Source organism: Gobio gobio, assembly GCF_949357685.1.
Source record: "Gobio gobio genome assembly, chromosome: 13".
NCBI classification, from domain to species: domain Eukaryota; kingdom Metazoa; phylum Chordata; class Actinopteri; order Cypriniformes; family Gobionidae; genus Gobio; species Gobio gobio.
In genome coordinates, this window is record NC_137106.1 from 23,650,668 (window position 1) to 23,666,314 (window position 15,647).

Consider the following 15,647-nt stretch of genomic DNA (forward strand, 5'->3'; position numbering starts at 1 on the left):
TCTAGAGAGTCCAGAGAATTGTCCTAGACTGGTTCGGTTCCGATCGGGCAAAAAACCAGGGACTAGTTCGCAAAAGTAGGTTTTGGACAAAATTCGACATAGCAGAAAACTTTCCCTGCCTACATCAAAATCGGAGATAGCCATATTGTCTGCCTTGAGCCAAGGATTCCAACGATATAAGACACTTGATCCTGGGACACACGGTCTAAGAGTTATGAGCAATTTTGAACTTTTGGTTGCTGTAGCGCCACCTATGGGCCATTCGGGGTCATACTCTGATAGGTTGTCCCCAAACTGAGGCCTACCATCTGGCCAGGTTTCAAGTCTCTAGGCCTTACGGTTTGGCCTGCTCGATGCGTTTTACGAATCCTTACAATTACAATAGGGTTTCAGCATTTCATGCTTGAACCCCTAATAAGAAGGAAGGCTTTTTGCCAGTTATAGCGCCACCTATGGTCCGATCTCCATGAAACTCTGCATGCTTCCTCGCCATGTTCTGACACATATGGTCATCAATTTTGGTGAAGTTCTGAGTTTTCATTTGGGATTAATAGGCTTTTTAGTGTATTTTGCCACGCCCCTTTTGTAAATGACCCTGTTACAGCCACCCAAATGCCAAAGTTCAACTTTTTTTTTGATAATTATTGATCTAGAGAGTCCAGAGAATTGTCCTAGACTGGTTCGGTTCCGATCGGGCAAAAAACCAGGGACTAGTTCGCAAAAGTAGGTTTTGGACAAAATTCGACATAGCAGAAAACTTTCCCTGCCTACATCAAAATCGGAGATAGCCATATTGTCTGCCTTGAGCCAAGGATTCCAACGATATAAGACACTTGATCCTGGGACACACGGTCTAAGAGTTATGAGCAATTTTGAACTCTTGGTTGCTGTAGCGCCACCTATGGGCCATTCGGGGTCATACTCTGATAGGTTGTCCCCAAACTGAGGCCTACCATCTGGCCAGGTTTCAAGTCTCTAGGCCTTACGGTTTGGCCTGCTCGATGCGTTTTACGAATCCTTACAATTACAATAGGGTTTCAGCATTTCATGCTTGAACCCCTAATAAGAAGGAAGGCTTTTTGCCAGTTATAGCGCCACCTATGGTCCGATCTCCATGAAACTCTGCATGCTTCCTCGCCATGTTCTGACACATATGGTCATCAATTTTGGTGAAGTTCTGAGTTTTCATTTGGGATTAATAGGCTTTTTAGTGTATTTTGCCACGCCCCTTTTGTAAATGACCCTGTTACAGCCACCCAAATGCCAAAGTTCAACTTTTTTTTGATAATTATTGATCTAGAGAGTCCAGAGAATTGTCCTAGACTGGTTCGGTTCCGATCGGGCAAAAAACCAGGGACTAGTTCGCAAAAGTAGGTTTTGGACAAAATTCGACATAGCAGAAAACTTTCCCTGCCTACATCAAAATCGGAGATAGCCATATTGTCTGCCTTGAGCCAAGGATTCCAACGATATAAGACACTTGATCCTGGGACACACGGTCTAAGAGTTATGAGCAATTTTGAACTTTTGGTTGCTGTAGCGCCACCTATGGGCCATTCGGGGTCATACTCTGATAGGTTGTCCCCAAACTGAGGCCTACCATCTGGCCAGGTTTCAAGTCTCTAGGCCTTACGGTTTGGCCTGCTCGATGCGTTTTACGAATCCTTACAATTACAATAGGGTTTCAGCATTTCATGCTTGAACCCCTAATAAGAAGGAAGGCTTTTTGCCAGTTATAGCGCCACCTATGGTCCGATCTCCATGAAACTCTGCATGCTTCCTCGCCATGTTCTGACACATATGGTCATCAATTTTGGTGAAGTTCTGAGTTTTCATTTGGGATTAATAGGCTTTTTAGTGTATTTTGCCACGCCCCTTTTGTAAATGACCCTGTTACAGCCACCCAAATGCCAAAGTTCAACTTTTTTTTTGATAATTATTGATCTAGAGAGTCCAGAGAATTGTCCTAGACTGGTTTGGTTCCGATCGGGCAAAAAACCAGGGACTAGTTCGCAAAAGTAGGTTTTGGACAAAATTCGACATAGCAGAAAACTTTCCCTGCCTACATCAAAATCGGAGATAGCCATATTGTCTGCCTTGAGCCAAGGATTCCAACGATATAAGACACTTGATCCTGGGACACACGGTCTAAGAGTTATGAGCAATTTTGAACTCTTGGTTGCTGTAGCGCCACCTATGGGCCATTCGGGGTCATACTCTGATAGGTTGTCCCCAAACTGAGGCCTACCATCTGGCCAGGTTTCAAGTCTCTAGGCCTTACGGTTTGGCCTGCTCGATGCGTTTTACGAATCCTTACAATTACAATAGGGTTTCAGCATTTCATGCTTGAACCCCTAATAAGAAGGAAGGCTTTTTGCCAGTTATAGCGCCACCTATGGTCCGATCTCCATGAAACTCTGCATGCTTCCTCGCCATGTTCTGACACATATGGTCATCAATTTTGGTGAAGTTCTGAGTTTTCATTTGGGATAAATAGGCTTTTTAGTGTATTTTGCCACGCCCCTTTTGTAAATGACCCTGTTACAGCCACCCAAATGCCAAAGTTCAACTTTTTTTTGATAATTATTGATCTAGAGAGTCCAGAGAATTGTCCTAGACTGGTTCGGTTCCGATCGGGCAAAAAACCAGGGACTAGTTCGCAAAAGTAGGTTTTGGACAAAATTCGACATAGCAGAAAACTTTCCCTGCCTACATCAAAATCGGAGATAGCCATATTGTCTGCCTTGAGCCAAGGATTCCAACGATATAAGACACTTGATCCTGGGACACACGGTCTAAGAGTTATGAGCAATTTTGAACTTTTGGTTGCTGTAGCGCCACCTATGGGCCATTCGGGGTCATACTCTGATAGGTTGTCCCCAAACTGAGGCCTACCATCTGGCCAGGTTTCAAGTCTCTAGGCCTTACGGTTTGGCCTGCTCGATGCGTTTTACGAATCCTTACAATTACAATAGGGTTTCAGCATTTCATGCTTGAACCCCTAATAAGAAGGAAGGCTTTTTGCCAGTTATAGCGCCACCTATGGTCCGATCTCCATGAAACTCTGCATGCTTCCTCGCCATGTTCTGACACATATGGTCATCAATTTTGGTGAAGTTCTGAGTTTTCATTTGGGATTAATAGGCTTTTTAGTGTATTTTGCCACGCCCCTTTTGTAAATGACCCTGTTACAGCCACCCAAATGCCAAAGTTCAACTTTTTTTTTGATAATTATTGATCTAGAGAGTCCAGAGAATTGTCCTAGACTGGTTTGGTTCCGATCGGGCAAAAAACCAGGGACTAGTTCGCAAAAGTAGGTTTTGGACAAAATTCGACATAGCAGAAAACTTTCCCTGCCTACATCAAAATCGGAGATAGCCATATTGTCTGCCTTGAGCCAAGGATTCCAACGATATAAGACACTTGATCCTGGGACACACGGTCTAAGAGTTATGAGCAATTTTGAACTCTTGGTTGCTGTAGCGCCACCTATGGGCCATTCGGGGTCATACTCTGATAGGTTGTCCCCAAACTGAGGCCTACCATCTGGCCAGGTTTCAAGTCTCTAGGCCTTACGGTTTGGCCTGCTCGATGCGTTTTACGAATCCTTACAATTACAATAGGGTTTCAGCATTTCATGCTTGAACCCCTAATAAGAAGGAAGGCTTTTTGCCAGTTATAGCGCCACCTATGGTCCGATCTCCATGAAACTCTGCATGCTTCCTCGCCATGTTCTGACACATATGGTCATCAATTTTGGTGAAGTTCTGAGTTTTCATTTGGGATTAATAGGCTTTTTAGTGTATTTTGCCACGCCCCTTTTGTAAATGACCCTGTTACAGCCACCCAAATGCCAAAGTTCAACTTTTTTTTGATAATTATTGATCTAGAGAGTCCAGAGAATTGTCCTAGACTGGTTCGGTTCCGATCGGGCAAAAAACCAGGGACTAGTTCGCAAAAGTAGGTTTTGGACAAAATTCGACATAGCAGAAAACTTTCCCTGCCTACATCAAAATCGGAGATAGCCATATTGTCTGCCTTGAGCCAAGGATTCCAACGATATAAGACACTTGATCCTGGGACACACGGTCTAAGAGTTATGAGCAATTTTGAACTTTTGGTTGCTGTAGCGCCACCTATGGGCCATTCGGGGTCATACTCTGATAGGTTGTCCCCAAACTGAGGCCTACCATCTGGCCAGGTTTCAAGTCTCTAGGCCTTACGGTTTGGCCTGCTCGATGCGTTTTACGAATCCTTACAATTACAATAGGGTTTCAGCATTTCATGCTTGAACCCCTAATAAGAAGGAAGGCTTTTTGCCAGTTATAGCGCCACCTATGGTCCGATCTCCATGAAACTCTGCATGCTTCCTCGCCATGTTCTGACACATATGGTCATCAATTTTGGTGAAGTTCTGAGTTTTCATTTGGGATTAATAGGCTTTTTAGTGTATTTTGCCACGCCCCTTTTGTAAATGACCCTGTTACAGCCACCCAAATGCCAAAGTTCAACTTTTTTTTTGATAATTATTGATCTAGAGAGTCCAGAGAATTGTCCTAGACTGGTTCGGTTCCGATCGGGCAAAAAACCAGGGACTAGTTCGCAAAAGTAGGTTTTGGACAAAATTCGACATAGCAGAAAACTTTCCCTGCCTACATCAAAATCGGAGATAGCCATATTGTCTGCCTTGAGCCAAGGATTCCAACGATATAAGACACTTGATCCTGGGACACACGGTCTAAGAGTTATGAGCAATTTTGAACTCTTGGTTGCTGTAGCGCCACCTATGGGCCATTCGGGGTCATACTCTGATAGGTTGTCCCCAAACTGAGGCCTACCATCTGGCCAGGTTTCAAGTCTCTAGGCCTTACGGTTTGGCCTGCTCGATGCGTTTTACGAATCCTTACAATTACAATAGGGTTTCAGCATTTCATGCTTGAACCCCTAATAAGAAGGAAGGCTTTTTGCCAGTTATAGCGCCACCTATGGTCCGATCTCCATGAAACTCTGCATGCTTCCTCGCCATGTTCTGACACATATGGTCATCAATTTTGGTGAAGTTCTGAGTTTTCATTTGGGATTAATAGGCTTTTTAGTGTATTTTGCCACGCCCCTTTTGTAAATGACCCTGTTACAGCCACCCAAATGCCAAAGTTCAACTTTTTTTTTGATAATTATTGATCTAGAGAGTCCAGAGAATTGTCCTAGACTGGTTCGGTTCCGATCGGGCAAAAAACCAGGGACTAGTTCGCAAAAGTAGGTTTTGGACAAAATTCGACATAGCAGAAAACTTTCCCTGCCTACATCAAAATCGGAGATAGCCATATTGTCTGCCTTGAGCCAAGGATTCCAACGATATAAGACACTTGATCCTGGGACACACGGTCTAAGAGTTATGAGCAATTTTGAACTCTTGGTTGCTGTAGCGCCACCTATGGGCCATTCGGGGTCATACTCTGATAGGTTGTCCCCAAACTGAGGCCTACCATCTGGCCAGGTTTCAAGTCTCTAGGCCTTACGGTTTGGCCTGCTCGATGCGTTTTACGAATCCTTACAATTACAATAGGGTTTCAGCATTTCATGCTTGAACCCCTAATAAGAAGGAAGGCTTTTTGCCAGTTATAGCGCCACCTATGGTCCGATCTCCATGAAACTCTGCATGCTTCCTCGCCATGTTCTGACACATATGGTCATCAATTTTGGTGAAGTTCTGAGTTTTCATTTGGGATTAATAGGCTTTTTAGTGTATTTTGCCACGCCCCTTTTGTAAATGACCCTGTTACAGCCACCCAAATGCCAAAGTTCAACTTTTTTTTTGATAATTATTGATCTAGAGAGTCCAGAGAATTGTCCTAGACTGGTTCGGTTCCGATCGGGCAAAAAACCAGGGACTAGTTCGCAAAAGTAGGTTTTGGACAAAATTCGACATAGCAGAAAACTTTCCCTGCCTACATCAAAATCGGAGATAGCCATATTGTCTGCCTTGAGCCAAGGATTCCAACGATATAAGACACTTGATCCTGGGACACACGGTCTAAGAGTTATGAGCAATTTTGAACTCTTGGTTGCTGTAGCGCCACCTATGGGCCATTCGGGGTCATACTCTGATAGGTTGTCCCCAAACTGAGGCCTACCATCTGGCCAGGTTTCAAGTCTCTAGGCCTTACGGTTTGGCCTGCTCGATGCGTTTTACGAATCCTTACAATTACAATAGGGTTTCAGCATTTCATGCTTGAACCCCTAATAAGAAGGAAGGCTTTTTGCCAGTTATAGCGCCACCTATGGTCCGATCTCCATGAAACTCTGCATGCTTCCTCGCCATGTTCTGACACATATGGTCATCAATTTTGGTGAAGTTCTGAGTTTTCATTTGGGATTAATAGGCTTTTTAGTGTATTTTGCCACGCCCCTTTTGTAAATGACCCTGTTACAGCCACCCAAATGCCAAAGTTCAACTTTTTTTTTGATAATTATTGATCTAGAGAGTCCAGAGAATTGTCCTAGACTGGTTCGGTTCCGATCGGGCAAAAAACCAGGGACTAGTTCGCAAAAGTAGGTTTTGGACAAAATTCGACATAGCAGAAAACTTTCCCTGCCTACATCAAAATCGGAGATAGCCATATTGTCTGCCTTGAGCCAAGGATTCCAACGATATAAGACACTTGATCCTGGGACACACGGTCTAAGAGTTATGAGCAATTTTGAACTCTTGGTTGCTGTAGCGCCACCTATGGGCCATTCGGGGTCATACTCTGACAGGTTGTCCCCAAACTGAGGCCTACCATCTGGCCAGGTTTCAAGTCTCTAGGCCTTACGGTTTGGCCTGCTCGATGCGTTTTACGAATCCTTACAATTACAATAGGGTTTCAGCATTTCATGCTTGAACCCCTAATAAAAACCCTTACAATTACAATAGGGTTTCAGCACTTCGTGCTTGAACCCCTAATTAAAGCTGCAAGCAGCATTTAGCGGGGTTCAAGCCTTTAAGGCCTTTAAGCACACAAACATCAAAAGACATTAATTTTTATTTAGCAAGATTTTAAACACTGAAATAATAGATGGAAAATACCATTTACAGTCAATACAGGCAATTTACAATAGGAAATACGTGGTTTTAAAAGGCTTTTAACAGTTATAGCGTCACCTATGGTCCGATTTCCATAAAACTTTGCATGCTTGTTAAAGATGTTATCTTACATATGCAAAAACAATTTTCGTGAAGTTTTGAGTTTTCCCTTAGAATTTATAGGCTTTTGAGTGTATGTTGCCACACCTCTTTTCTAAATGACCCTGTAATAGCCATTCAAATGCAAAAGTTCAACTTTTTTTCAATAATTATTGATCTAGAGAGTCCAGAGAATTATCCTAGACTAGTTTGGTTCCAATCGGGCAAAAAACCAGGGACTAGTTCGCAAAAGTAGGTTTTGAACATACTCAGGAATATTTAATGAACATATTAATTGACAGCAACAGTTCTAGAGAAAAAGTTGTTTGGTATGAGGAGATCTATCAAATGATATGCATATTTCGTGGATGTGTGCAACACCACGTGATTACAGAGCCGTAAAACTCGTTAGCGCCAACTAGTGGCCGATTTCTTTCAAAATTCTTACAGACCTCTAGGGCCATGAGACTTGTCTAATAGGTGCTCAAATTTAATTGGCTGTGGCAGCCATGTTTTTTAAGATACGCCAATGTCCTCATAGACATACTTGGTACCTTGGACCAAGACACTGCATACCAATTTTCAAGTCAATCGGACCAGCGGTCAGGTGGTTAAAGCCATTTTGATGTTTTTTCACGTTATTGTGCCACCAAGTGTTAAATCGTCGCGATTTTTTTATCGTGACCAAAGACTCAGCCTATACACATGTGTACCAAGTTTGGTGAAGATATCTCATTTTGTTCCTGAGTTATAGCCCTTTTAGTAAATAGGCTCCCCCCTGAACGATTATTTTTACGCTCCTTAACAACCGTGAATATAAATTTCGACTTTTTTTGATAATTATTGATAATCTGACTCCAGAGAACATTTTGACACTGGTTTGGTTCCGATCCGGCAAAAAACCTAGGACTAGTTTGCAAAAGTAGTTGTTTGACAAAATGCAAAATGGCGGAAAATCTATCATGGCGGAAATGAAATCGGAGATATACGTTTTATTCGTCATGGACTCACCTTTCCAATGATATAAGACACTTGAGTCTACGACATACGGTTTAGGAGTTATGAGCCATTTCGCCCTTTTGATTGCTGTAGCGCCACCTATTGGCCAATCAAGTTCATACTCTGACAACATTAGCCTCGATTTTTGTACTACCATCTGATAAAGTTTCAAGTCTCTAGCATTTACGCTTTGGTCTGCACGATCACAGTTTAAATATGATTGAACAATATTAGTTTAGAGGATAAGCCAATGAGTGGTCTTCTGCTGCCATCTGGTGGCAATTTTAGGTAATACGCCATAATATATTTGAAATAAATTAATTTGACAAAATGTAATTGTAAATATTGTAATAGTGACTTTATAATGTCTAAATAGGAATTATAGAACATGATAAGTAAATAGAATGACAAAATGACCATTTAAGCCCAGCAGGTGGCAGCAGAGAACCACTCATTGGCTCATTTTCATTTTAAATGTCTGTTTTTCATTTAATTGGCACATTTTCCAAGTTAATGTCTTCAGACGTGCTTAACTCACATGCACATTTTGTTGGAGATATAGATATTTGAAATAAATGATGGGTAACAAATAGCTTATTCCAGGTTTTCCCCTTTAAAACATATTTTCAGGCATTATTTTAATTGTAATTTAATAATTATTGTAAAAACATTAATCAAATGAACAAATTAATTGATAAACATTGACAAAATGTCATTTGCAACATTTATTATAATGATTTTATAAAGTTTAAATATGCTTAGTAAGCAGAATGAACCAATGAGTGGTCTTCTGCTGCCATCTGGTGGCAATTTTAGGTAATACGTTTTTAACATAATTGTGAATAAATAAATAACAATTTGATTGACAGTATTGGTTCTTGAGGCAAAGTTGTTCAGTATGAAGAGATCTATCATAATTTCTGCACATTATGTGGATGTTTTTTACCCCACCTGATTACAGAGATAGATTAAAGCTGCGAGCAGCATTTAGCGGGGTTCAAGCCTTTAAGGCCTTTAAGCACACAAGCATCAAAAGACATTAAGTTTTATTTAGCAAGATTTTAAACACTGAAATAATAGATGGAAAACTCAAATTACAGGCAATATAGGCAATTTACCATAGGAAACATATGGTTTTTAACAATTATAGCGCCACCTATGGTCCGATCTCTATAAAGCTTTGTATGCTTGTTAAGGATCTAATGTCACACATGCCCACCAATTTTCGGGAAGTTTTGAGTTTTCCCTTAGAATTTATAGGCTATTGAGTGTGTTTTGCTACGTCCCTCTTCTAAATCACCCTGTTATAGTCATCTAAATGTAAAAGTTGAACTTTTTTTTGATAATTATTGATCTAGAGAGTCCAGAGAATTGTCCTAGACTGGTTTGGTTCCGATCGGGCAAAAAACCAGGGACTAGTTTGCAAAAGTAGGTTTTTAACATTATTGCAAATATTTAATGAACAATTTGATTGACAGCAATGGTTCTAGAGGCAAAGTTGTTCAATATGAGGAGATCTATCAATTGATATGCATATTTTGTGGATGTGTGCAACACCACGTGATTACAGAGCCATAAAACTCGTTAGCGCCAACTAGTGGCCGATTTCTTTCAAAATTCTTACATACCTCTAGGGCCATGAGTCAAACATACCCATTGAGTTTCGTTCTGATCGGCCTCCGTTAACCTTGTCTAATAGGTGCTCATATTTAATTGGCTGTGGCGGCCATGTTTTTTGAGATACGCCAATGTCCTCATAGACATAGATGGTACCTTGGACCAAGACACTGCATACCCATTTTCAAGTCAATCGGACTAGCGGTCGGGTGGTTATAGCCATTTTCATGTTTTTTTCGTGTTATAGCGCCACCAAGTGTTCAATCGTCGCGATTTTTTTATCATGACCACAAATTGAGGTCTTACACATGTGTACCAAGTTTGATGATGATATCTCATTTTGTTCTTGAGTTATAGCCATTTTAGTAAAATAGGCTCCTCCCACAACAATCGTTTTCCGCCCCTTAGCGACCGTGAATAGAAATTTAAACTTTTTTTCAATAATTATTGATAATCAGACTCCAGAGAACATTTCTGCACTAGTTTGGTTCCGATCAATCAAAAAACCTAGGACTAGTTTGAAAAAGTAGTTTTTTGACAAAATTCAAAATGGCGGAAAATCTATCATGGCGGAAATGAAATCGGAGATATACGTTTTGTTCGTCATGGACTCACCTTTCCAATGATATAAGACACTTGAGTCTACGACATAGGGTTTAGGAGTTATGAGCCATTTCGCGCTTTTGATTGCTGTAGCGCCACCTATTGGCCAATCGGGTTCATTCTCTGACAACATTAGCCTCGATTTTTGTACCACCATCTGATAAAGTTTCAAGTCTCTAGCATTTACGCTTTGGTCTGCACGATCACAGTTTAAATATGATTGAACAATATTAGTTTAGAGGATAAGCCAATGAGTGGTCTTCTGCTGCCATCTGGTGGCAATTTTAGGTAATACGCCATAATATATTTGAAATAAATTAATTTGACAAAATATAATTGTAAATATTGTAATAGTGACTTTATAATGTCTAAATAGGAATTATAGAACATGATAAGTAAATAGTATGACAAAATGACCATTTAAGCCCAGCAGGTGGCAGCAGAGAACCACTCATTGGCTCATTTTCATTTTAAATGTCTGTTTTTCATTTAATGGGCACATTTCCAAGTTAATGTCTTCAAACATGCTTAGCTCAAATGTACATTTTGTTGGAGATATAGATATTTGAAATAAATGATGGGTAACAAATAGCTTATTCCAGGTTTTCCCCTTTAAAATATATTTTCAGGCATTATTTTAATTGTAATTTAATAATTATTGTAAAAACATTAATCAAATGAACAAATTAATTGATAAACATTGACAAAATGTCATTTGCAACATTTATTATAATGATTTTATAAAGTTTAAATAAGCTTAGTAAGCAGAATGAACCAATGAGTGGTCTTCTGCTGCCATCTGGTGGCAATTTTAGGTAATAAGTTTTTTACATAATTGTGAATAAATAAATAACAATTTGATTGACAGTATTGGTTCTTGAGGCAAAGTTGTTCAGTATGAGGAGATCTATCATAATTTCTGCATATTATGTGGATGTTTTTTACCCCACCTGATTACAGAGATGGAAAATACCATTTACAGCCAATACAGGCAATTCACCATAGGGAATACATGGTTTTCCAAGCTTTTTAACAGTTATAGCGCCACCTATGGTCCGATCTCCATGAAACTCTGCATGCTTCTTCAGCATTTTATGTCACATATACATAACAAGTTTCGTGAAGTTTTGAGTTTTCCTTTAGGATTTATAGGCTTTTGAGTGTATTTAGCTACGCCCCTCTTCTAAATGACCCTGTTATAGCCATCTAAATGCAAAAGTTCAACTTTTTTTCGATAATTATTGATCTAGAGAGTCCAGCGAATTGTTCTAGACTAGTTTGGTTCCAATCGGGCAAAAATCCAGGGACTAGTTTGAAAAAGTAGTTTTTAAACATAATTGCAAATATTTAATGAACGGTTTGATTGACAGATATGCTTCTAGAGGCAAAGTTGTTCAGCATGAGGAGACCTATCATATGATATGTATATTTGGTTGATGTGTGCAACACCACGTGATTACAGAGCCATAAAACTCGTTAGCGCCAACTAGTGGCCGATTTCTTTCAAAATTCTTACAGACCTCTAGGGCCGTGAGTCAAAGATGCCCACCAAGTTTCATTCCGATCGGCCTCCGTTAACCTTGTCTTAGAGGTGCTCAAATTTCATTAGCCGATAGCAGCCATGTTTTTTGAGATACGCCAATGTCCTCATAGACATGCATGGTACCTTGGACCAAGACACTGCATACCAATTTTCAAGTCAATCGGACTAGCGGTCGGGTGGTTATAGCCATTTTCATGTTTTTTTCGTGTTATAGCGCCACCAAGTGTTCAATCGTCGCGATTTTTTTATCGTGACCAAAAACTCAGCCCATACACATGTGTACCAAGTTTGGTAAAGATATCTAATTTTTTTCTTGAGTTATAGCCATTTTAGTAAAATAGGCTCCTCCCACAACATTCGTTTTCCGCCCCTTTGCGACCGTGAATCGAAATTTCTACTTTTTTTCAATAATTATTGATATTCAGATTCCAGAGAACATTTCTGCACTGGTTTGGTTCCGATCGGGCAAAAATCCAGGGACTAGTTCGCAAAAGTAGTTTTTTGACAAAATTCAAAATGGCGGAAAATCTATTATGACGGAAAGGAAATCGGAGATATACGTTTTGTTCGTCAGGGACTCACCTTTCCAATGATATAAGACAATTGAGTCTACGACATACGGTTTAGGAGTTATGAGCAGTTTCGCGCAATTGATTGCTATAGCGCCACCTATAGGCCAATCTGGCTCATAATTTGATAACCTCTCCTCGATTTTTGTACTACCATCTGACAAAGTTTCAAAGCTCCAGCACTTACGGTTTGGGCTGCACGATGCGTTTTATGGCAGAATAATAATAATAATAATAATAATAATAAAAATCAGCACAAATACAATAGGTGTTCAGCACTTCGTGCTTGAACCCCTAAAAATACCATTTACAGCCAATACAGGCAATTCACCATAGGGAATACATGGTTTTCAAAGCTTTTTAACAGTTATAGCGCAACCTATGGTCCGATCTCCATAAAACTTTGCATGCTTCTTCAGCATGTTATGTCACATATACATAACAATTTTCGTGAAGTTTTGAGTTTTCCTTTAGGATTTATAAGCTGTATAGTGTATTTTGCTACGCCCCTCTTCTAAATGACCCTGTTATAGCCATCCAAATGCAAAAGTTCAATTTTTTTTCAATAATTATTAATCTAGAGAGTCCAGAGAATTGTCCTAGACTGGTTTGGTTCCGATCAGGCAAAAATCCAGGGACTAGTTCGCAAAAGTAGGTTTTAAACATAATTGCAAATATTTAATGAACGCTTTGATTGACAGCAATGCTTCTAGAGGCAAAGTTATTCAGCATGAGGAGACCTATCATATGATATGTATATTTGGTTTATGTGTGCAACACCACGTGATTACAGGGCCATAAAACTCGTTAGCGCCAACTAGAGGCCGATTTCTTTCAAAATTCTTACAGACCTCTAGGGCCATGAGTCAAACATGCCCACCGAGTTTCATTCCGATCGGCCTCCGTTAACCTTGTCTTAGAGGTGCTCAAACTTCATTAGCCGATAGCGGCCATGTTTTTTGAGATACGCCAATGTCCTCATAGACATATATGGTACCTTGGACCAAGACACTGCATACCAATTTTCAAGTCAATTGGACTAGCGGTCGGGTGGTTATAGCCATTTTCATGTTTTTTTTGTGTTATAGCGCCACCAAGTGTTCAATCGTCGCGATTGTTTTATCGTGACCAAAGACTCAGCCCATACACATGTGTACCAAGTTTGGTAAAGATATCTCATTTTGTTCTTGAGTTATAGCCATTTTAGTAAAATAGGCTCCTCCCACAACATTCGTTTTCCGCACCTTAGCAACCGTGAATCGAAATTTCAACTTTTTTTCGATAATTATTGATATTCAGACTCCAGAGAACATTTCTGCACTGGTTTGGTTCCGATCGGGTTAAAATCCAGGGACTAGTTCGCAAAAGTAGTTTTTCAACAAAATTCAAAATGACGGAAAAATTTGCCTACCGGAAATGAAATCGGAGATATACATTATTTACGTCAGGTATTCAGCTTTCCAATGATATAAGACACTTGAGTCTATGACTTACGGTTTAGGAGTTATGAGCAGTTTCGCGCAATTGATTGCTATAGCGCCACCTATAGGCCAATTTGGCTCATAATTTGATAACCTCTCCTCGATTTTTGGGCTACCATCTGACAAAGTTTCAATGCTCCAGCCTTTACGGTTTGGGCTGCACGATGCGTTTTAGCGGAGAATAATAATAATTAAAGCTGCGAGCAGCATTTAGCGGGGTTCAAGCCTTTAAGGCCTTTAAGCACACAAGCATCAAAAGACATTAAGTTTTATTTAGCAAGATTTTAAACACTGAAATAATAGATGGAAAACTCAAATTACAGGCAATATAGGCAATTTACCATAGGAAACATATGGTTTTTAACAATTATAGCGCCATCTATGGTCCGATCTCTATAAAGCTTTGTATGCTTGTTAAGGATCTAATGTCACACATGCCCACCAATTTTCGGGAAGTTTTGAGTTTTCCCTTAGAATTTATAGGCTATTGAGTGTGTTTTGCTACGTCCCTCTTCTAAATCACCCTGTTATAGTCATCTAAATGTAAAAGTTGAACTTTTTTTGATAATTATTGATCTAGAGAGTCCAGAGAATTGTCCTAGACTGGTTTGGTTCCGATCGGGCAAAAAACCAGGGACTAGTTTGCAAAAGTAGGTTTTTAACATTATTGCAAATATTTAATGAACAATTTGATTGACAGCAATGGTTCTAGAGGCAAAGTTGTTCAATATGAGGAGATCTATCAATTGATATGCATATTTTGTGGATGTGTGCAACACCACGTGATTACAGAGCCATAAAACTCGTTAGCGCCAACTAGTGGCCGATTTCTTTCAAAATTCTTACATACCTCTAGGGCCATGAGTCAAACATACCCATTGAGTTTCGTTCTGATCGGCCTCCGTTAACCTTGTCTAATAGGTGCTCATATTTAATTGGCTGTGGCGGCCATGTTTTTTGAGATACGCCAATGTCCTCATAGACATACATGGTACCTTGGACCAAGACACTGCATACCCATTTTCAAGTCAATCGGACTAGCGGTCGGGTGGTTATAGCCATTTTCATGTTTTTTTCGTGTTATAGCGCCACCAAGTGTTCAATCGTCGCGATTTTTTTATCATGACCACAAATTGAGGTCTTACACATGTGTACCAAGTTTGATGATGATATCTAATTTTGTTCTTGAGTTATAGCCATTTTAGTAAAATAGGCTCCTCCCACAACAATCGTTTTCCGCCCCTTAGCGACAGTGAATAGAAATTTCAACTTTTTTTCAATAATTATATATAATCAGACTCCAGAGAACATTTCTGCACTGGTTTGGTTCCGATCAATCAAAAAACCTAGGACTAGTTTGAAAAAGTAGTTTTTTGACAAAATTCAAAATGGCGGAAAATCTATCATGGCGGAAATGAAATCGGAGATATACGTTGTGTTCGTCATAGACTCACCTTTCCAATGATATAAGACACTTGAGTCTACGACATGGGGTTTAGGAGTTATGAGCCATTTCGCGCTTTTGATTGCTGTAGCGCCACCTATTGGCCAATCGGGTTCATTCTCTGACAACATTAGCCTCGATTTTTGTACCACCATCTGATAAAGTTTCAAGTCTCTAGCATTTACGCTTTGGTCTGCACGATCACAGTTTAAATATGATTGAACAA